General features: G+C 51.5%; 15 non-coding genes across 15 annotated transcripts; 5 read left to right on the top strand and 10 right to left on the bottom strand.

Annotated features, from left to right (window-relative positions):
* Window positions 1–664: 664 nt before the first annotated feature.
* trnay-gua (transfer RNA tyrosine (anticodon GUA)) lies at window positions 665–757 on the bottom strand. Its single transcript has 2 exons — window positions 721–757; window positions 665–700 (listed from the first exon to the last, which is right to left on the bottom strand). It is a non-coding gene; the product is annotated as a tRNA-Tyr (tRNA).
* Window positions 758–2,169: 1,412 nt separating this feature from the next.
* On the top strand, window positions 2,170–2,242 carry trnar-acg (transfer RNA arginine (anticodon ACG)). The gene has a single exon. It is a non-coding gene; the product is annotated as a tRNA-Arg (tRNA).
* A 1,273-nt stretch (window positions 2,243–3,515) lies between these two features.
* On the bottom strand, window positions 3,516–3,608 carry trnay-gua (transfer RNA tyrosine (anticodon GUA)). Its single transcript has 2 exons — window positions 3,572–3,608; window positions 3,516–3,551 (listed from the first exon to the last, which is right to left on the bottom strand). It is a non-coding gene; the product is annotated as a tRNA-Tyr (tRNA).
* A 2,758-nt stretch (window positions 3,609–6,366) lies between these two features.
* On the bottom strand, window positions 6,367–6,459 carry trnay-gua (transfer RNA tyrosine (anticodon GUA)). The gene is made up of 2 exons: window positions 6,423–6,459; window positions 6,367–6,402 (listed from the first exon to the last, which is right to left on the bottom strand). It is a non-coding gene; the product is annotated as a tRNA-Tyr (tRNA).
* A 2,758-nt stretch (window positions 6,460–9,217) lies between these two features.
* On the bottom strand, window positions 9,218–9,310 carry trnay-gua (transfer RNA tyrosine (anticodon GUA)). Its single transcript has 2 exons — window positions 9,274–9,310; window positions 9,218–9,253 (listed from the first exon to the last, which is right to left on the bottom strand). It is a non-coding gene; the product is annotated as a tRNA-Tyr (tRNA).
* A 2,758-nt stretch (window positions 9,311–12,068) lies between these two features.
* trnay-gua (transfer RNA tyrosine (anticodon GUA)) lies at window positions 12,069–12,161 on the bottom strand. Its single transcript has 2 exons — window positions 12,125–12,161; window positions 12,069–12,104 (listed from the first exon to the last, which is right to left on the bottom strand). It is a non-coding gene; the product is annotated as a tRNA-Tyr (tRNA).
* Window positions 12,162–14,919: 2,758 nt separating this feature from the next.
* trnay-gua (transfer RNA tyrosine (anticodon GUA)) lies at window positions 14,920–15,012 on the bottom strand. The gene is made up of 2 exons: window positions 14,976–15,012; window positions 14,920–14,955 (listed from the first exon to the last, which is right to left on the bottom strand). It is a non-coding gene; the product is annotated as a tRNA-Tyr (tRNA).
* Window positions 15,013–16,424: 1,412 nt separating this feature from the next.
* On the top strand, window positions 16,425–16,497 carry trnar-acg (transfer RNA arginine (anticodon ACG)). The gene has a single exon. It is a non-coding gene; the product is annotated as a tRNA-Arg (tRNA).
* A 1,273-nt stretch (window positions 16,498–17,770) lies between these two features.
* trnay-gua (transfer RNA tyrosine (anticodon GUA)) lies at window positions 17,771–17,863 on the bottom strand. Its single transcript has 2 exons — window positions 17,827–17,863; window positions 17,771–17,806 (listed from the first exon to the last, which is right to left on the bottom strand). It is a non-coding gene; the product is annotated as a tRNA-Tyr (tRNA).
* A 1,412-nt stretch (window positions 17,864–19,275) lies between these two features.
* Window positions 19,276–19,348, top strand: trnar-acg (transfer RNA arginine (anticodon ACG)). The gene has a single exon. It is a non-coding gene; the product is annotated as a tRNA-Arg (tRNA).
* A 1,273-nt stretch (window positions 19,349–20,621) lies between these two features.
* Window positions 20,622–20,714, bottom strand: trnay-gua (transfer RNA tyrosine (anticodon GUA)). Its single transcript has 2 exons — window positions 20,678–20,714; window positions 20,622–20,657 (listed from the first exon to the last, which is right to left on the bottom strand). It is a non-coding gene; the product is annotated as a tRNA-Tyr (tRNA).
* Window positions 20,715–22,126: 1,412 nt separating this feature from the next.
* On the top strand, window positions 22,127–22,199 carry trnar-acg (transfer RNA arginine (anticodon ACG)). The gene has a single exon. It is a non-coding gene; the product is annotated as a tRNA-Arg (tRNA).
* A 1,273-nt stretch (window positions 22,200–23,472) lies between these two features.
* Window positions 23,473–23,565, bottom strand: trnay-gua (transfer RNA tyrosine (anticodon GUA)). Its single transcript has 2 exons — window positions 23,529–23,565; window positions 23,473–23,508 (listed from the first exon to the last, which is right to left on the bottom strand). It is a non-coding gene; the product is annotated as a tRNA-Tyr (tRNA).
* Window positions 23,566–24,977: 1,412 nt separating this feature from the next.
* Window positions 24,978–25,050, top strand: trnar-acg (transfer RNA arginine (anticodon ACG)). The gene has a single exon. It is a non-coding gene; the product is annotated as a tRNA-Arg (tRNA).
* Window positions 25,051–26,324: 1,274 nt separating this feature from the next.
* Window positions 26,325–26,417, bottom strand: trnay-gua (transfer RNA tyrosine (anticodon GUA)). The gene is made up of 2 exons: window positions 26,381–26,417; window positions 26,325–26,360 (listed from the first exon to the last, which is right to left on the bottom strand). It is a non-coding gene; the product is annotated as a tRNA-Tyr (tRNA).
* Window positions 26,418–26,434: the final 17 nt, after the last annotated feature.

Raw genomic sequence — 26,434 nt, 5'->3', positions numbered from 1 at the left:
AGGACCGCAAGCCACAATAACCATGGACGAAGCCAAAAAGAGCCGGAGCTTGCGCAAGGCAAGCCAGCTGAGCGGAAACGAGCAGCCACCCCGAGCGTCAGGGTGCAGCCTAGAACCCTGTCTGACTGACACAAGATTTCTTTTGTTTTCTAGTGAGTGCTGAGCATACTACTTCAAAGAACTCCCTGCTTGGGGCAGCTGACGCAAAAGGGTGCGTGAGGAAAGGCCACTCTGTAAGAGTCTGGCGCCATAGTATAGCGAGCGGCTGGAAACTGTGTAAAAGCCCTGGGGCTGTGGCAGCGGAGAATGTTGGTGATGAAATGTAAATGTACATTGTAAATATAAGCTAGTTCGGCAAGTGTAGTGAGGCAGCTGATGTAGTGTATTGAAAGTAAGGGATGTGCATTGCGCTTTATCGGAGGTGAAATTTGAAGAGTTGTGTAATGTTGTGTCGGAAGTGTATTTTTGAGGTACAGGGCTGTGTGCTGAGCAGCTGGTGCAAGTGCAGAAGTGAAAGAACTGTGTGCGGGCTGTTATGAGAGAGGAAAAGGGGGTTGGTGCGCCTTGTTCGCAAGATCCGAGCGCGTTGTGTACTTGTGAAATTTAGAGTGCTGCCTCGAGCAAATTGTGGCATTGTGCAGACGTAGTGGAAAAAGGCCGTTGTTCCTTCGAGCCGGAATTGAACCAGCGACCTAAGGATGTCAGTGTTTTGATTTTCCTCTACAGTCTTCCGCTCTACCAGCTGAGCTATCGAAGGGGCAGGAGTTGTGGCACATGCAGCTGATTTAGTGCCATGCACTTTTGGCCACTCAGGGCCTTGTGCACCTATTGATGGCGCAGCACTGTGGCACCGTGAGCCGCCAGCTGCTCCCCGCAGCTTGTGCGAGTAGTGTAATGGATAAGGCTTCCGTCTGTGGATCGCAAGCTGATAGCGTGCACTCCTTCCTGGCTGGCAGATTTATGCAAACTTTGCATTATGACTCGGGACACCAGGCAAGCTGACTTACTTGGGCGCGCCACCTTTGGCGTCGCTTTCTCAAGTCCCTTCTCAGCGCAGTAGGCACTCTCATTATCTGAAAGTCCTGACTTGGCAATGCCAAGTGACGCACACCACGATAAGCATCAACTGCTGCGAGAGGAACTTCAACGCGGTGAAAGCCGCACTTTGGTCTGTCCGAATTTTGCTGGTCTTCCGGTGCGAGGAGCTGTCGACGACCGAGCGTTGCCGATTGGCACATTCCAAGGTCCAGGACTATGTCCCGAGGGACGCACTGAAGCTTGGCAGGTGTCCCTCCTAGTTGACCTGCGGCCTGCAAGGAAATCCTGCTTCCGGTTGGCCGCCTGCGAGAACATATTCAATGCTTTGCTCCAGTCAGCATGTCTGAGCACCAGCAGGCGAGCAGCTGCAGGACCGCAAGCCAGAAAAATTATGAAAGAAGCCGAAAAGAGCTGGAGCTGACGGAAGGCAAGCGAAGTGAGCGGAAACTAGCAACCGCCACCAGTGTGAAGGAGCAGCCGAGAAGCCTGTGTGACTGACAGGAGGCTTCTTTTTCTTCCAAGGAAGTACTGAGTGTTTGGAAGAGTTACTGCTCCACGGAGCTGCTTGTACGCACCACAGAATGTCGCACGTGAAATGCTGGCAAGTACAGTGAGGCACCTCTTGTAGTGTAATGAGAGAAACTGATCTGTATTGCACTTGATGTCATGTCAAATTTCAACTGTTATGTAATGTATGCTTGCAAATTTTATCAAAAAAGTCTCTTTTTGGAAAGAAAAAGCAACGGTCTGCTGGCGCACAGAAGCAGCTGCACATGTGAAACAGCTGTGTGCAGGGTGTTTTCAGAGAGCAAAGGAGACATTCTGCGCATTGGCGACAACATGTTCCTTCAAAGCAACCTGTCAAGTTAAGAGCACTGGCTTCGGCTAATTGCTGCTTACTCCAAAATGGCAGCTGCACCTTTGAGCTGGAATTGCGGCAGAAACCTAAGGATAACCTTGCTTTGCATGCTCGTGTACTTCACCACTGTTCAAGCTCAAGCATGGAAGGGAAGCAGTGAAGGTGATTCTCTTTGCTGATTGATCACCAAGCGACTCTGACCATTCCCACCAGTGGAGCTGCAAACACCGCAGCTGTGCAGACTGTGAGCTGCAAGTGCAAATGTACCTTTGGGGCCAGTGGCGCAATGGATAACGTGTCTGACTACGGATCAGAAGATTGTAGGTTCGACTCCTACCTGGCTCGTGCTGTTTTTGTACAAACTATGCATTGTGACTTTCTGCGCTTGCGAGCTGGCCGTGCTGCCTGATTCCTTGCAGGGCAAGTGCCTTCATAGCGGCGTAGGCATTTTTCACTCTCAAAATGCGAAGCTCCTCAATGCAATCCGCACTCAAAGTATGCAATGCTGCAAAGCCTTTTCTTTTCCCCTTCACTCAACTCAGCTTTCCAAGGTGGAAAAGTCAAGAAGCCTTGCTTGCCACAGCACAAGAAAGGATATGAAGCCTTTTCAGCACTTTGTGGCTGAGCAGGTGCAACCAAGTGGGAGAAGAAGAGCCGGCGCCACTGTTGAGTGCCAAGAACTGGCCGAGCGGAGCGGAGCGAAGAAAGAAGTGGAGAATGCAGGCATCGATCCCGCTACCTCTCGCATGCAAAGCGAGCGCTCTACCACTTGAGCTAATTGCCCAGTGTTGTTGGGGTTGTTAGCCTAGCTTGTTTGGCAGGAGCTCCTCAGCACCACCCTCAACTTGGTCCGTGAGCAGCAGGGAAATCCTGCTTCGGCTTGGCCGGCTGCCTCAAGGCATTCAATGCTTTGCTCCAATCAGCATGTGCGAGCACCAGCAGGCGAGCAGCTGCAGGACCGCAAGCCACAATAACCATGGACGAAGCCAAAAAGAGCCGGAGCTTGCGCAAGGCAAGCCAGCTGAGCGGAAACGAGCAGCCACCCCGAGCGTCAGGGTGCAGCCTAGAACCCTGTCTGACTGACACAAGATTTCTTTTGTTTTCTAGTGAGTGCTGAGCATACTACTTCAAAGAACTCCCTGCTTGGGGCAGCTGACGCAAAAGGGTGCGTGAGGAAAGGCCACTCTGTAAGAGTCTGGCGCCATAGTATAGCGAGCGGCTGGAAACTGTGTAAAAGCCCTGGGGCTGTGGCAGCGGAGAATGTTGGTGATGAAATGTAAATGTACATTGTAAATATAAGCTAGTTCGGCAAGTGTAGTGAGGCAGCTGATGTAGTGTATTGAAAGTAAGGGATGTGCATTGCACTTTATCGGAGGTGAAATTTGAAGAGTTGTGTAATGTTGTGTCGGAAGTGTATTTTTGAGGTACAGGGCTGTGTGCTGAGCAGCTGGTGCAAGTGCAGAAGTGAAAGAACTGTGTGCGGGCTGTTATGAGAGAGGAAAAGGGGGTTGGTGCGCCTTGTTCGCAAGATCCGAGCGCGTTGTGTACTTGTGAAATTTAGAGTGCTGCCTCGAGCAAATTGTGGCATTGTGCAGACGTAGTGGAAAAAGGCCGTTGTTCCTTCGAGCCGGAATTGAACCAGCGACCTAAGAATGTCAGTGTTTTGATTTTCCTCTACAGTCCTCCGCTCTACCAGCTGAGCTATCGAAGGGGCAGGAGTTGTGGCACATGCAGTTGATTTAGTGCCATGCACTTTTGGCCACTCAGGGCCTTGTGCGCCTATTGATGGCGCAGCACTGTGGCACCGTGAGCCGCCAGCTGCTCCCCGCAGCTTGTGCGAGTAGTGTAATGGATAAGGCTTCCGTCTGTGGATCGCAAGCTGATAGCGTGCACTCCTTCCTGGCTGGCAGATTTATGCAAACTTTGCATTATGACTCGGGACACCAGGCAAGCTGACTTACTTGGGCGCGCCACCTTTGGCGTCGCTTTCTCAAGTCCCTTCTCAGCGCAGTAGGCACTCTCATTATCTGAAAGTCCTGACTTGGCAATGCCAAGTGACGCACACCACGATAAGCATCAACTGCTGCGAGAGGAACTTCAACGCGGTGAAAGCCGCACTTTGGTCTGTCCGAATTTTGCTGGTCTTCCGGTGCGAGGAGCTGTCGACGACCGAGCGTTGCCGATTGGCACATTCCAAGGTCCAGGACTATGTCCCGAGGGACGCACTGAAGCTTGGCAGGTGTCCCTCCTAGTTGACCTGCGGCCTGCAAGGAAATCCTGCTTCCGGTTGGCCGCCTGCGAGAACATATTCAATGCTTTGCTCCAGTCAGCATGTCTGAGCACCAGCAGGCGAGCAGCTGCAGGACCGCAAGCCAGAAAAATTATGAAAGAAGCCGAAAAGAGCTGGAGCTGACGGAAGGCAAGCGAAGTGAGCGGAAACTAGCAACCGCCACCAGTGTGAAGGAGCAGCCGAGAAGCCTGTGTGACTGACAGGAGGCTTCTTTTTCTTCCAAGGAAGTACTGAGTGTTTGGAAGAGTTACTGCTCCACGGAGCTGCTTGTACGCACCACAGAATGTCGCACGTGAAATGCTGGCAAGTACAGTGAGGCACCTCTTGTAGTGTAATGAGAGAAACTGATCTGTATTGCACTTGATGTCATGTCAAATTTCAACTGTTATGTAATGTATGCTTGCAAATTTTATCAAAAAAGTCTCTTTTTGGAAAGAAAAAGCAACGGTCTGCTGGCGCACAGAAGCAGCTGCACATGTGAAACAGCTGTGTGCAGGGTGTTTTCAGAGAGCAAAGGAGACATTCTGCGCATTGGCGACAACATGTTCCTTCAAAGCAACCTGTCAAGTTAAGAGCACTGGCTTCGGCTAATTGCTGCTTACTCCAAAATGGCAGCTGCACCTTTGAGCTGGAATTGCGGCAGAAACCTAAGGATAACCTTGCTTTGCATGCTCGTGTACTTCACCACTGTTCAAGCTCAAGCATGGAAGGGAAGCAGTGAAGGTGATTCTCTTTGCTGATTGATCACCAAGCGACTCTGACCATTCCCACCCGTGGAGCTGCAAACACCGCAGCTGTGCAGACTGTGAGCTGCAAGTGCAAATGTACCTTTGGGGCCAGTGGCGCAATGGATAATGTGTCTGACTACGGATCAGAAGATTGTAGGTTCAACTCCTACCTGGCTTGTGCTGTTTTTGTACAAACTATGCATTGTGACTTTCTGCGCTTGCGAGCTGGCCGTGCTGCCTGATTCCTTGCAGGGCAAGTGCCTTCATAGCGGCGTAGGCATTTTTCACTCTCAAAATGCGAAGCTCCTCAATGCAATCCGCACTCAAAGTATGCAATGCTGCAAAGCCTTTTCTTTTCCCCTTCACTCAACTCAGCTTTCCAAGGTGGAAAAGTCAAGAAGCCTTGCTTGCCACAGCACAAGAAAGGATATGAAGCCTTTTCAGCACTTTGTGGCTGAGCAGGTGCAACCAATTGGGAGAAGAAGAGCCGGCGCCACTGTTGAGTGCCAAGAACTGGCCGAGCGGAGCGGAGCGAAGAAAGAAGTGGAAAATGCAGGCATCGATCCCGCTACCTCTCGCATGCAAAGCGAGCGCTCTACCACGTGAGCTAATTCCCCAGTGTTGTTGGGGTTGTTAGCCTAGCTTGTTTGGCAGGAGCTCCTCAGCACCACCCTCAACTTGGTCCGTGAGCAGCAGGGAAATCCTGCTTCGGCTTGGCCGGCTGCCTCAAGGCATTCAATGCTTTGCTCCAATCAGCATGTGCGAGCACCAGCAGGCGAGCAGCTGCAGGACCGCAAGCCACAATAACCATGGACGAAGCCAAAAAGAGCCGGAGCTTGCGCAAGGCAAGCCAGCTGAGCGGAAACGAGCAGCCACCCCGAGCGTCAGGGTGCAGCCTAGAACCCTGTCTGACTGACACAAGATTTCTTTTGTTTTCTAGTGAGTGCTGAGCATACTACTTCAAAGAACTCCCTGCTTGGGGCAGCTGACGCAAAAGGGTGCGTGAGGAAAGGCCACTCTGTAAGAGTCTGGCGCCATAGTATAGCGAGCGGCTGGAAACTGTGTAAAAGCCCTGGGGCTGTGGCAGCGGAGAATGTTGGTGATGAAATGTAAATGTACATTGTAAATATAAGCTAGTTCGGCAAGTGTAGTGAGGCAGCTGATGTAGTGTATTGAAAGTAAGGGATGTGCATTGCGCTTTATCGGAGGTGAAATTTGAAGAGTTGTGTAATGTTGTGTCGGAAGTGTATTTTTGAGGTACAGGGCTGTGTGCTGAGCAGCTGGTGCAAGTGCAGAAGTGAAAGAACTGTGTGCGGGCTGTTATGAGAGAGGAAAAGGGGGTTGGTGCGCCTTGTTCGCAAGATCCGAGCGCGTTGTGTACTTGTGAAATTTAGAGTGCTGCCTCGAGCAAATTGTGGCATTGTGCAGACGTAGTGGAAAAAGGCCGTTGTTCCTTCGAGCCGGAATTGAACCAGCGACCTAAGGATGTCAGTGTTTTGATTTTCCTCTACAGTCTTCCGCTCTACCAGCTGAGCTATCGAAGGGGCAGGAGTTGTGGCACATGCAGCTGATTTAGTGCCATGCACTTTTGGCCACTCAGGGCCTTGTGCACCTATTGATGGCGCAGCACTGTGGCACCGTGAGCCGCCAGCTGCTCCCCGCAGCTTGTGCGAGTAGTGTAATGGATAAGGCTTCCGTCTGTGGATCGCAAGCTGATAGTGTGCACTCCTTCCTGGCTGGCAGATTTATGCAAACTTTGCATTATGACTCGGGACACCAGGCAAGCTGACTTACTTGGGCGCGCCACCTTTGGCGTCGCTTTCTCAAGTCCCTTCTCAGCGCAGTAGGCACTCTCATTATCTGAAAGTCCTGACTTGGCAATGCCAAGTGACGCACACCACGATAAGCATCAACTGCTGCGAGAGGAACTTCAACGCGGTGAAAGCCGCACTTTGGTCTGTCCGAATTTTGCTGGTCTTCCGGTGCGAGGAGCTGTCGACGACCGAGCGTTGCCGATTGGCACATTCCAAGGTCCAGGACTATGTCCCGAGGGACGCACTGAAGCTTGGCAGGTGTCCCTCCTAGTTGACCTGCGGCCTGCAAGGAAATCCTGCTTCCGGTTGGCCGCCTGCGAGAACATATTCAATGCTTTGCTCCAGTCAGCATGTCTGAGCACCAGCAGGCGAGCAGCTGCAGGACCGCAAGCCAGAAAAATTATGAAAGAAGCCGAAAAGAGCTGGAGCTGACGGAAGGCAAGCGAAGTGAGCGGAAACTAGCAACCGCCACCAGTGTGAAGGAGCAGCCGAGAAGCCTGTGTGACTGACAGGAGGCTTCTTTTTCTTCCAAGGAAGTACTGAGTGTTTGGAAGAGTTACTGCTCCACGGAGCTGCTTGTACGCACCACAGAATGTCGCACGTGAAATGCTGGCAAGTACAGTGAGGCACCTCTTGTAGTGTAATGAGAGAAACTGATCTGTATTGCACTTGATGTCATGTCAAATTTCAACTGTTATGTAATGTATGCTTGCAAATTTTATCAAAAAAGTCTCTTTTTGGAAAGAAAAAGCAACGGTCTGCTGGCGCACAGAAGCAGCTGCACATGTGAAACAGCTGTGTGCAGGGTGTTTTCAGAGAGCAAAGGAGACATTCTGCGCATTGGCGACAACATGTTCCTTCAAAGCAACCTGTCAAGTTAAGAGCACTGGCTTCGGCTAATTGCTGCTTACTCCAAAATGGCAGCTGCACCTTTGAGCTGGAATTGCGGCAGAAACCTAAGGATAACCTTGCTTTGCATGCTCGTGTACTTCACCACTGTTCAAGCTCAAGCATGGAAGGGAAGCAGTGAAGGTGATTCTCTTTGCTGATTGATCACCAAGCGACTCTGACCATTCCCACCCGTGGAGCTGCAAACACCGCAGCTGTGCAGACTGTGAGCTGCAAGTGCAAATGTACCTTTGGGGCCAGTGGCGCAATGGATAATGTGTCTGACTACGGATCAGAAGATTGTAGGTTCAACTCCTACCTGGCTTGTGCTGTTTTTGTACAAACTATGCATTGTGACTTTCTGCGCTTGCGAGCTGGCCGTGCTGCCTGATTCCTTGCAGGGCAAGTGCCTTCATAGCGGCGTAGGCATTTTTCACTCTCAAAATGCGAAGCTCCTCAATGCAATCCGCACTCAAAGTATGCAATGCTGCAAAGCCTTTTCTTTTCCCCTTCACTCAACTCAGCTTTCCAAGGTGGAAAAGTCAAGAAGCCTTGCTTGCCACAGCACAAGAAAGGATATGAAGCCTTTTCAGCACTTTGTGGCTGAGCAGGTGCAACCAATTGGGAGAAGAAGAGCCGGCGCCACTGTTGAGTGCCAAGAACTGGCCGAGCGGAGCGGAGCGAAGAAAGAAGTGGAAAATGCAGGCATCGATCCCGCTACCTCTCGCATGCAAAGCGAGCGCTCTACCACGTGAGCTAATTCCCCAGTGTTGTTGGGGTTGTTAGCCTAGCTTGTTTGGCAGGAGCTCCTCAGCACCACCCTCAACTTGGTCCGTGAGCAGCAGGGAAATCCTGCTTCGGCTTGGCCGGCTGCCTCAAGGCATTCAATGCTTTGCTCCAATCAGCATGTGCGAGCACCAGCAGGCGAGCAGCTGCAGGACCGCAAGCCACAATAACCATGGACGAAGCCAAAAAGAGCCGGAGCTTGCGCAAGGCAAGCCAGCTGAGCGGAAACGAGCAGCCACCCCGAGCGTCAGGGTGCAGCCTAGAACCCTGTCTGACTGACACAAGATTTCTTTTGTTTTCTAGTGAGTGCTGAGCATACTACTTCAAAGAACTCCCTGCTTGGGGCAGCTGACGCAAAAGGGTGCGTGAGGAAAGGCCACTCTGTAAGAGTCTGGCGCCATAGTATAGCGAGCGGCTGGAAACTGTGTAAAAGCCCTGGGGCTGTGGCAGCGGAGAATGTTGGTGATGAAATGTAAATGTACATTGTAAATATAAGCTAGTTCGGCAAGTGTAGTGAGGCAGCTGATGTAGTGTATTGAAAGTAAGGGATGTGCATTGCGCTTTATCGGAGGTGAAATTTGAAGAGTTGTGTAATGTTGTGTCGGAAGTGTATTTTTGAGGTACAGGGCTGTGTGCTGAGCAGCTGGTGCAAGTGCAGAAGTGAAAGAACTGTGTGCGGGCTGTTATGAGAGAGGAAAAGGGGGTTGGTGCGCCTTGTTCGCAAGATCCGAGCGCGTTGTGTACTTGTGAAATTTAGAGTGCTGCCTCGAGCAAATTGTGGCATTGTGCAGACGTAGTGGAAAAAGGCCGTTGTTCCTTCGAGCCGGAATTGAACCAGCGACCTAAGGATGTCAGTGTTTTGATTTTCCTCTACAGTCTTCCGCTCTACCAGCTGAGCTATCGAAGGGGCAGGAGTTGTGGCACATGCAGCTGATTTAGTGCCATGCACTTTTGGCCACTCAGGGCCTTGTGCACCTATTGATGGCGCAGCACTGTGGCACCGTGAGCCGCCAGCTGCTCCCCGCAGCTTGTGCGAGTAGTGTAATGGATAAGGCTTCCGTCTGTGGATCGCAAGCTGATAGTGTGCACTCCTTCCTGGCTGGCAGATTTATGCAAACTTTGCATTATGACTCGGGACACCAGGCAAGCTGACTTACTTGGGCGCGCCACCTTTGGCGTCGCTTTCTCAAGTCCCTTCTCAGCGCAGTAGGCACTCTCATTATCTGAAAGTCCTGACTTGGCAATGCCAAGTGACGCACACCACGATAAGCATCAACTGCTGCGAGAGGAACTTCAACGCGGTGAAAGCCGCACTTTGGTCTGTCCGAATTTTGCTGGTCTTCCGGTGCGAGGAGCTGTCGACGACCGAGCGTTGCCGATTGGCACATTCCAAGGTCCAGGACTATGTCCCGAGGGACGCACTGAAGCTTGGCAGGTGTCCCTCCTAGTTGACCTGCGGCCTGCAAGGAAATCCTGCTTCCGGTTGGCCGCCTGCGAGAACATATTCAATGCTTTGCTCCAGTCAGCATGTCTGAGCACCAGCAGGCGAGCAGCTGCAGGACCGCAAGCCAGAAAAATTATGAAAGAAGCCGAAAAGAGCTGGAGCTGACGGAAGGCAAGCGAAGTGAGCGGAAACTAGCAACCGCCACCAGTGTGAAGGAGCAGCCGAGAAGCCTGTGTGACTGACAGGAGGCTTCTTTTTCTTCCAAGGAAGTACTGAGTGTTTGGAAGAGTTACTGCTCCACGGAGCTGCTTGTACGCACCACAGAATGTCGCACGTGAAATGCTGGCAAGTACAGTGAGGCACCTCTTGTAGTGTAATGAGAGAAACTGATCTGTATTGCACTTGATGTCATGTCAAATTTCAACTGTTATGTAATGTATGCTTGCAAATGTTATCAAAAAAGTCTCTTTTTGGAAAGAAAAAGCAACGGTCTGCTGGCGCACAGAAGCAGCTGCACATGTGAAACAGCTGTGTGCAGGGTGTTTTCAGAGAGCAAAGGAGACATTCTGCGCATTGGCGACAACATGTTCCTTCAAAGCAACCTGTCAAGTTAAGAGCACTGGCTTCGGCTAATTGCTGCTTACTCCAAAATGGCAGCTGCACCTTTGAGCTGGAATTGCGGCAGAAACCTAAGGATAACCTTGCTTTGCATGCTCGTGTACTTCACCACTGTTCAAGCTCAAGCATGGAAGGGAAGCAGTGAAGGTGATTCTCTTTGCTGATTGATCACCAAGCGACTCTGACCATTCCCACCCGTGGAGCTGCAAACACCGCAGCTGTGCAGACTGTGAGCTGCAAGTGCAAATGTACCTTTGGGGCCAGTGGCGCAATGGATAATGTGTCTGACTACGGATCAGAAGATTGTAGGTTCGACTCCTACCTGGCTTGTGCTGTTTTTGTACAAACTATGCATTGTGACTTTCTGCGCTTGCGAGCTGGCCGTGCTGCCTGATTCCTTGCAGGGCAAGTGCCTTCATAGCGGCGTAGGCATTTTTCACTCTCAAAATGCGAAGCTCCTCAATGCAATCCGCACTCAAAGTATGCAATGCTGCAAAGCCTTTTCTTTTCCCCTTCACTCAACTCAGCTTTCCAAGGTGGAAAAGTCAAGAAGCCTTGCTTGCCACAGCACAAGAAAGGATATGAAGCCTTTTCAGCACTTTGTGGCTGAGCAGGTGCAACCAATTGGGAGAAGAAGAGCCGGCGCCACTGTTGAGTGCCAAGAACTGGCCGAGCGGAGCGGAGCGAAGAAAGAAGTGGAAAATGCAGGCATCGATCCCGCTACCTCTCGCATGCAAAGCGAGCGCTCTACCACGTGAGCTAATTCCCCAGTGTTGTTGGGGTTGTTAGCCTAGCTTGTTTGGCAGGAGCTCCTCAGCACCACCCTCAACTTGGTCCGTGAGCAGCAGGGAAATCCTGCTTCGGCTTGGCCGGCTGCCTCAAGGCATTCAATGCTTTGCTCCAATCAGCATGTGCGAGCACCAGCAGGCGAGCAGCTGCAGGACCGCAAGCCACAATAACCATGGACGAAGCCAAAAAGAGCCGGAGCTTGCGCAAGGCAAGCCAGCTGAGCGGAAACGAGCAGCCACCCCGAGCGTCAGGGTGCAGCCTAGAACCCTGTCTGACTGACACAAGATTTCTTTTGTTTTCTAGTGAGTGCTGAGCATACTACTTCAAAGAACTCCCTGCTTGGGGCAGCTGACGCAAAAGGGTGCGTGAGGAAAGGCCACTCTGTAAGAGTCTGGCGCCATAGTATAGCGAGCGGCTGGAAACTGTGTAAAAGCCCTGGGGCTGTGGCAGCGGAGAATGTTGGTGATGAAATGTAAATGTACATTGTAAATATAAGCTAGTTCGGCAAGTGTAGTGAGGCAGCTGATGTAGTGTATTGAAAGTAAGGGATGTGCATTGCGCTTTATCGGAGGTGAAATTTGAAGAGTTGTGTAATGTTGTGTCGGAAGTGTATTTTTGAGGTACAGGGCTGTGTGCTGAGCAGCTGGTGCAAGTGCAGAAGTGAAAGAACTGTGTGCGGGCTGTTATGAGAGAGGAAAAGGGGGTTGGTGCGCCTTGTTCGCAAGATCCGAGCGCGTTGTGTACTTGTGAAATTTAGAGTGCTGCCTCGAGCAAATTGTGGCATTGTGCAGACGTAGTGGAAAAAGGCCGTTGTTCCTTCGAGCCGGAATTGAACCAGCGACCTAAGGATGTCAGTGTTTTGATTTTCCTCTACAGTCTTCCGCTCTACCAGCTGAGCTATCGAAGGGGCAGGAGTTGTGGCACATGCAGCTGATTTAGTGCCATGCACTTTTGGCCACTCAGGGCCTTGTGCACCTATTGATGGCGCAGCACTGTGGCACCGTGAGCCGCCAGCTGCTCCCCGCAGCTTGTGCGAGTAGTGTAATGGATAAGGCTTCCGTCTGTGGATCGCAAGCTGATAGTGTGCACTCCTTCCTGGCTGGCAGATTTATGCAAACTTTGCATTATGACTCGGGACACCAGGCAAGCTGACTTACTTGGGCGCGCCACCTTTGGCGTCGCTTTCTCAAGTCCCTTCTCAGCGCAGTAGGCACTCTCATTATCTGAAAGTCCTGACTTGGCAATGCCAAGTGACGCACACCACGATAAGCATCAACTGCTGCGAGAGGAACTTCAACGCGGTGAAAGCCGCACTTTGGTCTGTCCGAATTTTGCTGGTCTTCCGGTGCGAGGAGCTGTCGACGACCGAGCGTTGCCGATTGGCACATTCCAAGGTCCAGGACTATGTCCCGAGGGACGCACTGAAGCTTGGCAGGTGTCCCTCCTAGTTGACCTGCGGCCTGCAAGGAAATCCTGCTTCCGGTTGGCCGCCTGCGAGAACATATTCAATGCTTTGCTCCAGTCAGCATGTCTGAGCACCAGCAGGCGAGCAGCTGCAGGACCGCAAGCCAGAAAAATGATGAAAGAAGCCGAAAAGAGCTGGAGCTGACGGAAGGCAAGCGAAGTGAGCGGAAACTAGCAACCGCCACCAGTGTGAAGGAGCAGCCGAGAAGCCCGTGTGACTGACAGGAGGCTTCTTTTTCTTCCAAGGAAGTACTGAGTGTTTGGAAGAGTTACTGCTCCACGGAGCTGCTTGTACGCACCACAGAATGTCGCACGTGAAATGCTGGCAAGTACAGTGAGGCACCTCTTGTAGTGTAATGAGAGAAACTGATCTGTATTGCACTTGATGTCATGTCAAATTTCAACTGTTATGTAATGTATGCTTGCAAATGTTATCAAAAAAGTCTCTTTTTGGAAAGAAAAAGCAACGGTCTGCTGGCGCACAGAAGCAGCTGCACATGTGAAACAGCTGTGTGCAGGGTGTTTTCAGAGAGCAAAGGAGACATTCTGCGCATTGGCGACAACATGTTCCTTCAAAGCAACCTGTCAAGTTAAGAGCACTGGCTTCGGCTAATTGCTGCTTACTCCAAAATGGCAGCTGCACCTTTGAGCTGGAATTGCGGCAGAAACCTAAGGATAACCTTGCTTTGCATGCTCGTGTACTTCACCACTGTTCAAGCTCAAGCATGGAAGGGAAGCAGTGAAGGTGATTCTCTTTGCTGATTGATCACCAAGCGACTCTGACCATTCCCACCCGTGGAGCTGCAAACACCGCAGCTGTGCAGACTGTGAGCTGCAAGTGCAAATGTACCTTTGGGGCCAGTGGCGCAATGGATAATGTGTCTGACTACGGATCAGAAGATTGTAGGTTCGACTCCTACCTGGCTTGTGCTGTTTTTGTACAAACTATGCATTGTGACTTTCTGCGCTTGCGAGCTGGCCGTGCTGCCTGATTCCTTGCAGGGCAAGTGCCTTCATAGCGGCGTAGGCATTTTTCACTCTCAAAATGCGAAGCTCCTCAATGCAATCCGCACTCAAAGTATGCAATGCTGCAAAGCCTTTTCTTTTCCCCTTCACTCAACTCAGCTTTCCAAGGTGGAAAAGTCAAGAAGCCTTGCTTGCCACAGCACAAGAAAGGATATGAAGCCTTTTCAGCACTTTGTGGCTGAGCAGGTGCAACCAATTGGGAGAAGAAGAGCCGGCGCCACTGTTGAGTGCCAAGAACTGGCCGAGCGGAGCGGAGCGAAGAAAGAAGTGGAAAATGCAGGCATCGATCCCGCTACCTCTCGCATGCAAAGCGAGCGCTCTACCACGTGAGCTAATTCCCCAGTGTTGTTGGGGTTGTTAGCCTAGCTTGTTTGGCAGGAGCTCCTCAGCACCACCCTCAACTTGGTCCGTGAGCAGCAGGGAAATCCTGCTTCGGCTTGGCCGGCTGCCTCAAGGCATTCAATGCTTTGCTCCAATCAGCATGTGCGAGCACCAGCAGGCGAGCAGCTGCAGGACCGCAAGCCACAATAACCATGGACGAAGCCAAAAAGAGCCGGAGCTTGCGCAAGGCAAGCCAGCTGAGCGGAAACGAGCAGCCACCCCGAGCGTCAGGGTGCAGCCTAGAACCCTGTCTGACTGACACAAGATTTCTTTTGTTTTCTAGTGAGTGCTGAGCATACTACTTCAAAGAACTCCCTGCTTGGGGCAGCTGACGCAAAAGGGTGCGTGAGGAAAGGCCACTCTGTAAGAGTCTGGCGCCATAGTATAGCGAGCGGCTGGAAACTGTGTAAAAGCCCTGGGGCTGTGGCAGCGGAGAATGTTGGTGATGAAATGTAAATGTACATTGTAAATATAAGCTAGTTCGGCAAGTGTAGTGAGGCAGCTGATGTAGTGTATTGAAAGTAAGGGATGTGCATTGCGCTTTATCGGAGGTGAAATTTGAAGAGTTGTGTAATGTTGTGTCGGAAGTGTATTTTTGAGGTACAGGGCTGTGTGCTGAGCAGCTGGTGCAAGTGCAGAAGTGAAAGAACTGTGTGCGGGCTGTTATGAGAGAGGAAAAGGGGGTTGGTGCGCCTTGTTCGCAAGATCCGAGCGCGTTGTGTACTTGTGAAATTTAGAGTGCTGCCTCGAGCAAATTGTGGCATTGTGCAGACGTAGTGGAAAAAGGCCGTTGTTCCTTCGAGCCGGAATTGAACCAGCGACCTAAGGATGTCAGTGTTTTGATTTTCCTCTACAGTCTTCCGCTCTACCAGCTGAGCTATCGAAGGGGCAGGAGTTGTGGCACATGCAGCTGATTTAGTGCCATGCACTTTTGGCCACTCAGGGCCTTGTGCACCTATTGATGGCGCAGCACTGTGGCACCGTGAGCCGCCAGCTGCTCCCCGCAGCTTGTGCGAGTAGTGTAATGGATAAGGCTTCCGTCTGTGGATCGCAAGCTGATAGTGTGCACTCCTTCCTGGCTGGCAGATTTATGCAAACTTTGCATTATGACTCGGGACACCAGGCAAGCTGACTTACTTGGGCGCGCCACCTTTGGCGTCGCTTTCTCAAGTCCCTTCTCAGCGCAGTAGGCACTCTCATTATCTGAAAGTCCTGACTTGGCAATGCCAAGTGACGCACACCACGATAAGCATCAACTGCTGCGAGAGGAACTTCAACGCGGTGAAAGCCGCACTTTGGTCTGTCCGAATTTTGCTGGTCTTCCGGTGCGAGGAGCTGTCGACGACCGAGCGTTGCCGATTGGCACATTCCAAGGTCCAGGACTATGTCCCGAGGGACGCACTGAAGCTTGGCAGGTGTCCCTCCTAGTTGACCTGCGGCCTGCAAGGAAATCCTGCTTCCGGTTGGCCGCCTGCGAGAACATATTCAATGCTTTGCTCCAGTCAGCATGTCTGAGCACCAGCAGGCGAGCAGCTGCAGGACCGCAAGCCAGAAAAATGATGAAAGAAGCCGAAAAGAGCTGGAGCTGACGGAAGGCAAGCGAAGTGAGCGGAAACTAGCAACCGCCACCAGTGTGAAGGAGCAGCCGAGAAGCCTGTGTGACTGACAGGAGGCTTCTTTTTCTTCCAAGGAAGTACTGAGTGTTTGGAAGAGTTACTGCTCCACGGAGCTGCTTGTACGCACCACAGAATGTCGCACGTGAAATGCTGGCAAGTACAGTGAGGCACCTCTTGTAGTGTAATGAGAGAAACTGATCTGTATTGCACTTGATGTCATGTCAAATTTCAACTGTTATGTAATGTATGCTTGCAAATGTTATCAAAAAAGTCTCTTTTTGGAAAGAAAAAGCAACGGTCTGCTGGCGCACAGAAGCAGCTGCACATGTGAAACAGCTGTGTGCAGGGTGTTTTCAGAGAGCAAAGGAGACATTCTGCGCATTGGCGACAACATGTTCCTTCAAAGCAACCTGTCAAGTTAAGAGCACTGGCTTCGGCTAATTGCTGCTTACTCCAAAATGGCAGCTGCACCTTTGAGCTGGAATTGCGGCAGAAACCTAAGGATAACCTTGCTTTGCATGCTCGTGTACTTCACCACTGTTCAAGCTCAAGCATGGAAGGGAAGCAGTGAAGGTGATTCTCTTTGCTGATTGATCACCAAGCGACTCTGACCATTCCCACCAGTGGAGCTGCAAACACCGCAGCTGTGCAGACTGTGAGCTGCAAGTGCAAATGTACCTTTGGGGCCAGTGGCGCAATGGATAACGTGTCTGACTACGGATCAGAAGATTGTAGGTTTGACTCCTACCTGGCTCGTGCTATTTTTGTACAAACTATGCATTGTGACTTTCTGCGCTTGCGAGCTGGCCGTGCTGCCTGATTCCTTGCAGGGCAAGTGCCTTCATAGCGGCGTAGGCATTTTTCACTCTCAAAATGCGAAGCTCCTCAATGCAATCCGCACTCAAAGTATGCAATGCTGCAAAGCCTTTTCTTTTCCCCTTCACTCAACTCAGCTTTCCAAGGTGGAAAAGTCAAGAAGCCTTGCTTGCCACAGCACAAGAAAGGATATGAAGCCTTTTCAGCACTTTGTGGCTGAGCAGGTGCAACCAAGTGGGAGAAGAAGAGCCGGCGCCACTGTTGAGTGCCAAGAACTGGCCGAGCGGAGCGGAGCGAAGAAAGAAGTGGAGAATGCAGGCATCGATCCCGCTACCTCTCGCATGCAAAGCGAGCGCTCTACCACTTGAGCTAATTGCCCAGTGTTGTTGGGGTTGTTAGCCTAGCTTGTTTGGCAGGAGCTCCTCAGCACCACCCTCAACTTGGTCCGTGAGCAGCAGGGAAATCCTGCTTCGGCTTGGCCGGCTGCCTCAAGGCATTCAATGCTTTGCTCCAATCAGCATGTGCGAGCACCAGCAGGCGAGCAGCTGCAGGACCGCAAGCCACAATAACCATGGACGAAGCCAAAAAGAGCCGGAGCTTGCGCAAGGCAAGCCAGCTGAGCGGAAACGAGCAGCCACCCCGAGCGTCAGGGTGCAGCCTAGAACCCTGTCTGACTGACACAAGATTTCTTTTGTTTTCTAGTGAGTGCTGAGCATACTACTTCAAAGAACTCCCTGCTTGGGGCAGCTGACGCAAAAGGGTGCGTGAGGAAAGGCCACTCTGTAAGAGTCTGGCGCCATAGTATAGCGAGCGGCTGGAAACTGTGTAAAAGCCCTGGGGCTGTGGCAGCGGAGAATGTTGGTGATGAAATGTAAATGTACATTGTAAATATAAGCTAGTTCGGCAAGTGTAGTGAGGCAGCTGATGTAGTGTATTGAAAGTAAGGGATGTGCATTGCACTTTATCGGAGGTGAAATTTGAAGAGTTGTGTAATGTTGTGTCGGAAGTGTATTTTTGAGGTACAGGGCTGTGTGCTGAGCAGCTGGTGCAAGTGCAGAAGTGAAAGAACTGTGTGCGGGCTGTTATGAGAGAGGAAAAGGGGGTTGGTGCGCCTTGTTCGCAAGATCCGAGCGCGTTGTGTACTTGTGAAATTTAGAGTGCTGCCTCGAGCAAATTGTGGCATTGTGCAGACGTAGTGGAAAAAGGCCGTTGTTCCTTCGAGCCGGAATTGAACCAGCGACCTAAGGATGTCAGTGTTTTGATTTTTCTCTACAGTCCTCCGCTCTACCAGCTGAGCTATCGAAGGGGCAGGAGTTGTGGCACATGCAGCTGATTTAGTGCCATGCACTTTTGGCCACTCAGGGCCTTGTGCGCCTATTGATGGCGCAGCACTGTGGCACCGTGAGCCGCCAGCTGCTCCCCGCAGCTTGTGCGAGTAGTGTAATGGATAAGGCTTCCGTCTGTGGATCGCAAGCTGATAGCGTGCACTCCTTCCTGGCTGGCAGATTTATGCAAACTTTGCATTATGACTCGGGACACCAGGCAAGCTGACTTACTTGGGCGCGCCACCTTTGGCGTCGCTTTCTCAAGTCCCTTCTCAGCGCAGTAGGCACTCTCATTATCTGAAAGTCCTGACTTGGCAATGCCAAGTGACGCACACCACGATAAGCATCAACTGCTGCGAGAGGAACTTCAACGCGGTGAAAGCCGCACTTTGGTCTGTCCGAATTTTGCTGGTCTTCCGGTGCGAGGAGCTGTCGACGACCGAGCGTTGCCGATTGGCACATTCCAAGGTCCAGGACTATGTCCCGAGGGACGCACTGAAGCTTGGCAGGTGTCCCTCCTAGTTGACCTGCGGCCTGCAAGGAAATCCTGCTTCCGGTTGGCCGCCTGCGAGAACATATTCAATGCTTTGCTCCAGTCAGCATGTCTGAGCACCAGCAGGCGAGCAGCTGCAGGACCGCAAGCCAGAAAAATTATGAAAGAAGCCGAAAAGAGCTGGAGCTGACGGAAGGCAAGCGAAGTGAGCGGAAACTAGCAACCGCCACCAGTGTGAAGGAGCAGCCGAGAAGCCTGTGTGACTGACAGGAGGCTTCTTTTTCTTCCAAGGAAGTACTGAGTGTTTGGAAGAGTTACTGCTCCACGGACCTGCTTGTACGCACCACAGAATGTCGCACGTGAAATGCTGGCAAGTACAGTGAGGCACCTCTTGTAGTGTAATGAGAGAAACTGATCTGTATTGCACTTGATGTCATGTCAAATTTCAACTGTTATGTAATGTATGCTTGCAAATGTTATCAAAAAAGTCTCTTTTTGGAAAGAAAAAGCAACGGTCTGCTGGCGCACAGAAGCAGCTGCACATGTGAAACAGCTGTGTGCAGGGTGTTTTCAGAGAGCAAAGGAGACATTCTGCGCATTGGCGACAACATGTTCCTTCAAAGCAACCTGTCAAGTTAAGAGCACTGGCTTCGGCTAATTGCTGCTTACTCCAAAATGGCAGCTGCACCTTTGAGCTGGAATTGCGGCAGAAACCTAAGGATAACCTTGCTTTGCATGCTCGTGTACTTCACCACTGTTCAAGCTCAAGCATGGAAGGGAAGCAGTGAAGGTGATTCTCTTTGCTGATTGATCACCAAGCGACTCTGACCATTCCCACCAGTGGAGCTGCAAACACCGCAGCTGTGCAGACTGTGAGCTGCAAGTGCAAATGTACCTTTGGGGCCAGTGGCGCAATGGATAACGTGTCTGACTACGGATCAGAAGATTGTAGGTTCGACTCCTACCTGGCTCGTGCTGTTTTTGTACAAACTATGCATTGTGACTTTCTGCGCTTGCGAGCTGGCCGTGCTGCCTGATTCCTTGCAGGGCAAGTGCCTTCATAGCGGCGTAGGCATTTTTCACTCTCAAAATGCGAAGCTCCTCAATGCAATCCGCACTCAAAGTATGCAATGCTGCAAAGCCTTTTCTTTTCCCCTTCACTCAACTCAGCTTTCCAAGGTGGAAAAGTCAAGAAGCCTTGCTTGCCACAGCACAAGAAAGGATATGAAGCCTTTTCAGCACTTTGTGGCTGAGCAGGTGCAACCAATTGGGAGAAGAAGAGCCGGCGCCACTGTTGAGTGCCAAGAACTGGCCGAGCGGAGCGGAGCGAAGAAAGAAGTGGAAAATGCAGGCATCAATCCCGCTACCTCACGCATGCAAAGCGAGCGCTCTACCACGTGAGCTAATTCCCCAGTGTTGTTGGGGTTGTTAGCCTAGCTTGTTTGGCAGGAGCTCCTCAGCACCACCCTCAACTTGGTCCGTGAGCAGCAGGGAAATCCTGCTTCGGCTTGGCCGGCTGCCTCAAGGCATTCAATGCTTTGCTCCAATCAGCATGTGCGAGCACCAGCAGGCGAGCAGCTGCAGGACCGCAAGCCACAATAACCATGGACGAAGCCAAAAAGAGCCGGAGCTTGCGCAAGGCAAGCCAGCTGAGCGGAAACGAGCAGCCACCCCGAGCGTCAGGGTGCAGCCTAGAACCCTGTCTGACTGACACAAGATTTCTTTTGTTTTCTAGTGAGTGCTGAGCATACTACTTCAAAGAACTCCCTGCTTGGGGCAGCTGACGCAAAAGGGTGCGTGAGGAAAGGCCACTCTGTAAGAGTCTGGCGCCATAGTATAGCGAGCGGCTGGAAACTGTGTAAAAGCCCTGGGGCTGTGGCAGCGGAGAATGTTGGTGATGAAATGTAAATGTACATTGTAAATATAAGCTAGTTCGGCAAGTGTAGTGAGGCAGCTGATGTAGTGTATTGAAAGTAAGGGATGTGCATTGCACTTTATCGGAGGTGAAATTTGAAGAGTTGTGTAATGTTGTGTCGGAAGTGTATTTTTGAGGTACAGGGCTGTGTGCTGAGCAGCTGGTGCAAGTGCAGAAGTGAAAGAACTGTGTGCGGGCTGTTATGAGAGAGGAAAAGGGGGTTGGTGCGCCTTGTTCGCAAGATCCGAGCGCGTTGTGTACTTGTGAAATTTAGAGTGCTGCCTCGAGCAAATTGTGGCATTGTGCAGACGTAGTGGAAAAAGGCCGTTGTTCCTTCGAGCCGGAATTGAACCAGCGACCTAAGGATGTCAGTGTTTTGATTTTCCTCTACAGTCCTCCGCTCTACCAGCTGAGCTATCGAAGGGGCAGGAGTTGTGGCACATGCAGCTGATTTAGTGCCATGCACTTTTGGCCACTCAGGGCCTTGTGCGCCTATTGATGGCGCAGCACTGTGGCACCGTGAGCCGCCAGCTGCTCCCCGCAGCTTGTGCGAGTAGTGTAATGGATAAGGCTTCCGTCTGTGGATCGCAAGCTGATAGCGTGCACTCCTTCCTGGCTGGCAGATTTATGCAAACTTTGCATTATGACTCGGGACACCAGGCAAGCTGACTTACTTGGGCGCGCCACCTTTGGCGTCGCTTTCTCAAGTCCCTTCTCAGCGCAGTAGGCACTCTCATTATCTGAAAGTCCTGACTTGGCAATGCCAAGTGACGCACACCACGATAAGCATCAACTGCTGCGAGAGGAACTTCAACGCGGTGAAAGCCGCACTTTGGTCTGTCCGAATTTTGCTGGTCTTCCGGTGCGAGGAGCTGTCGACGACCGAGCGTTGCCGATTGGCACATTCCAAGGTCCAGGACTATGTCCCGAGGGACGCACTGAAGCTTGGCAGGTGTCCCTCCTAGTTGACCTGCGGCCTGCAAGGAAATCCTGCTTCCGGTTGGCCGCCTGCGAGAACATATTCAATGCTTTGCTCCAGTCAGCATGTCTGAGCACCAGCAGGCGAGCAGCTGCAGGACCGCAAGCCAGAAAAATTATGAAAGAAGCCGAAAAGAGCTGGAGCTGACGGAAGGCAAGCGAAGTGAGCGGAAACTAGCAACCGCCACCAGTGTGAAGGAGCAGCCGAGAAGCCCGTGTGACTGACAGGAGGCTTCTTTTTCTTCCAAGGAAGTACTGAGTGTTTGGAAGAGTTACTGCTCCACGGACCTGCTTGTACGCACCACAGAATGTCGCACGTGAAATGCTGGCAAGTACAGTGAGGCACCTCTTGTAGTGTAATGAGAGAAACTGATCTGTATTGCACTTGATGTCATGTCAAATTTCAACTGTTATGTAATGTATGCTTGCAAATGTTATCAAAAAAGTCTCTTTTTGGAAAGAAAAAGCAACGGTCTGCTGGCGCACAGAAGCAGCTGCACATGTGAAACAGCTGTGTGCAGGGTGTTTTCAGAGAGCAAAGGAGACATTCTGCGCATTGGCGACAACATGTTCCTTCAAAGCAACCTGTCAAGTTAAGAGCACTGGCTTCGGCTAATTGCTGCTTACTCCAAAATGGCAGCTGCACCTTTGAGCTGGAATTGCGGCAGAAACCTAAGGATAACCTTGCTTTGCATGCTCGTGTACTTCACCACTGTTCAAGCTCAAGCATGGAAGGGAAGCAGTGAAGGTGATTCTCTTTGCTGATTGATCACCAAGCGACTCTGACCATTCCCACCCGTGGAGCTGCAAACACCGCAGCTGTGCAGACTGTGAGCTGCAAGTGCAAATGTACCTTTGGGGCCAGTGGCGCAATGGATAACGTGTCTGACTACGGATCAGAAGATTGTAGGTTCGACTCCTACCTGGCTCGTGCTGTTTTTGTACAAACTATGCATTGTGACTTTCTGCGCTTGCGAGCTGGCCGTGCTGCCTGATTCCTTGCAGGGCAAGTGCCTTCATAGCGGCGTAGGCATTTTTCACTCTCAAAATGCGAAGCTCCTCAATGCAATCCGCACTCAAAGTATGCAATGCTGCAAAGCCTTTTCTTTTCCCCTTCACTCAACTCAGCTTTCCAAGGTGGAAAAGTCAAGAAGCCTTGCTTGCCACAGCACAAGAAAGGATATGAAGCCTTTTCAGCACTTTGTGGCTGAGCAGGTGCAACCAATTGGGAGAAGAAGAGCCGGCGCCACTGTTGAGTGCCAAGAACTGGCCGAGCGGAGCGGAGCGAAGAAAGAAGTGGAAAATGCAGGCATCGATCCCGCTACCTCGCGCATGCAAAGCGAGCGCTCTACCACGTGAGCTAATTCCCCAGTGTTGTTGGGGTTGTTAGCCTAGCTTGTTTGGCAGGAGCTCCTCAGCACCACCCTCAACTTGGTCCGTGAGCAGCAGGGAAATCCTGCTTCGGCTTGGCCGGCTGCCTCAAGGCATTCAATGCTTTGCTCCAATCAGCATGTGCGAGCACCAGCAGGCGAGCAGCTGCAGGACCGCAAGCCACAATAACCATGGACGAAGCCAAAAAGAGCCGGAGCTTGCGCAAGGCAAGCCAGCTGAGCGGAAACGAGCAGCCACCCCGAGCGTCAGGGTGCAGCCTAGAACCCTGTCTGACTGACACAAGATTTCTTTTGTTTTCTAGTGAGTGCTGAGCATACTACTTCAAAGAACTCCCTGCTTGGGGCAGCTGACGCAAAAGGGTGCGTGAGGAAAGGCCACTCTGTAAGAGTCTGGCGCCATAGTATAGCGAGCGGCTGGAAACTGTGTAAAAGCCCTGGGGCTGTGGCAGCGGAGAATGTTGGTGATGAAATGTAAATGTACATTGTAAATATAAGCTAGTTCGGCAAGTGTAGTGAGGCAGCTGATGTAGTGTATTGAAAGTAAGGGATGTGCATTGCACTTTATCGGAGGTGAAATTTGAAGAGTTGTGTAATGTTGTGTCGGAAGTGTATTTTTGAGGTACAGGGCTGTGTGCTGAGCAGCTGGTGCAAGTGCAGAAGTGAAAGAACTGTGTGCGGGCTGTTATGAGAGAGGAAAAGGGGGTTGGTGCGCCTTGTTCGCAAGATCCGAGCGCGTTGTGTACTTGTGAAATTTAGAGTGCTGCCTCGAGCAAATTGTGGCATTGTGCAGACGTAGTGGAAAAAGGCCGTTGTTCCTTCGAGCCGGAATTGAACCAGCGACCTAAGGATGTCAGTGTTTTGATTTTCCTCTACAGTCCTCCGCTCTACCAGCTGAGCTATCGAAGGGGCAGGAGTTGTGGCACATGCAGCTGATTTAGTGCCATGCACTTTTGGCCACTCAGGGCCTTGTGCGCCTATTGATGGCGCAGCACTGTGGCACCGTGAGCCGCCAGCTGCTCCCCGCAGCTTGTGCGAGTAGTGTAATGGATAAGGCTTCCGTCTGTGGATCGCAAGCTGATAGCGTGCACTCCTTCCTGGCTGGCAGATTTATGCAAACTTTGCATTATGACTCGGGACACCAGGCAAGCTGACTTACTTGGGCGCGCCACCTTTGGCGTCGCTTTCTCAAGTCCCTTCTCAGCGCAGTAGGCACTCTCATTATCTGAAAGTCCTGACTTGGCAATGCCAAGTGACGCACACCACGATAAGCATCAACTGCTGCGAGAGGAACTTCAACGCGGTGAAAGCCGCACTTTGGTCTGTCCGAATTTTGCTGGTCTTCCGGTGCGAGGAGCTGTCGACGACCGAGCGTTGCCGATTGGCACATTCCAAGGTCCAGGACTATGTCCCGAGGGACGCACTGAAGCTTGGCAGGTGTCCCTCCTAGTTGACCTGCGGCCTGCAAGGAAATCCTGCTTCCGGTTGGCCGCCTGCGAGAACATATTCAATGCTTTGCTCCAGTCAGCATGTCTGAGCACCAGCAGGCGAGCAGCTGCAGGACCGCAAGCCAGAAAAATTATGAAAGAAGCCGAAAAGAGCTGGAGCTGACGGAAGGCAAGCGAAGTGAGCGGAAACTAGCAACCGCCACCAGTGTGAAGGAGCAGCCGAGAAGCCCGTGTGACTGACAGGAGGCTTCTTTTTCTTCCAAGGAAGTACTGAGTGTTTGGAAGAGTTACTGCTCCACGGACCTGCTTGTACGCACCACAGAATGTCGCACGTGAAATGCTGGCAAGTACAGTGAGGCACCTCTTGTAGTGTAATGAGAGAAACTGATCTGTATTGCACTTGATGTCATGTCAAATTTCAACTGTTATGTAATGTATGCTTGCAAATGTTATCAAAAAAGTCTCTTTTTGGAAAGAAAAAGCAACGGTCTGCTGGCGCACAGAAGCAGCTGCACATGTGAAACAGCTGTGTGCAGGGTGTTTTCAGAGAGCAAAGGAGACATTCTGCGCATTGGCGACAACATGTTCCTTCAAAGCAACCTGTCAAGTTAAGAGCACTGGCTTCGGCTAATTGCTGCTTACTCCAAAATGGCAGCTGCACCTTTGAGCTGGAATTGCGGCAGAAACCTAAGGATAACCTTGCTTTGCATGCTCGTGTACTTCACCACTGTTCAAGCTCAAGCATGGAAGGGAAGCAGTGAAGGTGATTCTCTTTGCTGATTGATCACCAAGCGACTCTGACCATTCCCACCCGTGGAGCTGCAAACACCGCAGCTGTGCAGACTGTGAGCTGCAAGTGCAAATGTACCTTTGGGGCCAGTGGCGCAATGGATAACGTGTCTGACTACGGATCAGAAGATTGTAGGTTCGACTCCTACCTGGCTCGTGCTGTTTTTTGTACAAACTATGCATTGTGACTTTCTGCGCTTGCGAGCTGGCCGTGCTGCCTGATTCCTTGCAGGGCAAGTGCCTTCATAGCGGCGTAGGCATTTTTCACTCTCAAAATGCGAAGCTCCTCAATGCAATCCGCACTCAAAGTATGCAATGCTGCAAAGCCTTTTCTTTTCCCCTTCACTCAACTCAGCTTTCCAAGGTGGAAAAGTCAAGAAGCCTTGCTTGCCACAGCACAAGAAAGGATATGAAGCCTTTTCAGCACTTTGTGGCTGAGCAGGTGCAACCAATTGGGAGAAGAAGAGCCGGCGCCACTGTTGAGTGCCAAGAACTGGCCGAGCGGAGCGGAGCGAAGAAAGAAGTGGAAAATGCAGGCATCGATCCCGCTACCTCGCGCATGCAAAGCGAGCGCTCTACCACGTGAGCTAATTCCCCAGTGTTGTTGGGGTTGTTAGCCTAGCTTGTTTGGCAGGAGCTCCTCAGCACCACCCTCAACTTGGTCCGTGAGCAGCAGGGAAATCCTGCTTCGGCTTGGCCGGCTGCCTCAAGGCATTCAATGCTTTGCTCCAATCAGCATGTGCGAGCACCAGCAGGCGAGCAGCTGCAGGACCGCAAGCCACAATAACCATGGACGAAGCCAAAAAGAGCCGGAGCTTGCGCAAGGCAAGCCAGCTGAGCGGAAACGAGCAGCCACCCCGAGCGTCAGGGTGCAGCCTAGAACCCTGTCTGACTGACACAAGATTTCTTTTGTTTTCTAGTGAGTGCTGAGCATACTACTTCAAAGAACTCCCTGCTTGGGGCAGCTGACGCAAAAGGGTGCGTGAGGAAAGGCCACTCTGTAAGAGTCTGGCGCCATAGTATAGCGAGCGGCTGGAAACTGTGTAAAAGCCCTGGGGCTGTGGCAGCGGAGAATGTTGGTGATGAAATGTAAATGTACATTGTAAATATAAGCTAGTTCGGCAAGTGTAGTGAGGCAGCTGATGTAGTGTATTGAAAGTAAGGGATGTGCATTGCACTTTATCGGAGGTGAAATTTGAAGAGTTGTGTAATGTTGTGTCGGAAGTGTATTTTTGAGGTACAGGGCTGTGTGCTGAGCAGCTGGTGCAAGTGCAGAAGTGAAAGAACTGTGTGCGGGCTGTTATGAGAGAGGAAAAGGGGGTTGGTGCGCCTTGTTCGCAAGATCCGAGCGCGTTGTGTACTTGTGAAATTTAGAGTGCTGCCTCGAGCAAATTGTGGCATTGTGCAGACGTAGTGGAAAAAGGCCGTTGTTCCTTCGAGCCGGAATTGAACCAGCGACCTAAGGATGTCAGTGTTTTGATTTTCCTCTACAGTCCTCCGCTCTACCAGCTGAGCTATCGAAGGGGCAGGAGTTGTGGCAC

Source organism: Heterodontus francisci, chromosome 5 (assembly GCF_036365525.1).
Source record: "Heterodontus francisci isolate sHetFra1 chromosome 5, sHetFra1.hap1, whole genome shotgun sequence".
In the NCBI taxonomy this organism is placed as follows: Eukaryota; Metazoa; Chordata; class Chondrichthyes; order Heterodontiformes; family Heterodontidae; genus Heterodontus; species Heterodontus francisci.
Note: the sequence above shows the minus strand (reverse complement) of the source record. Positions and strands in the feature narration are given on the sequence as shown.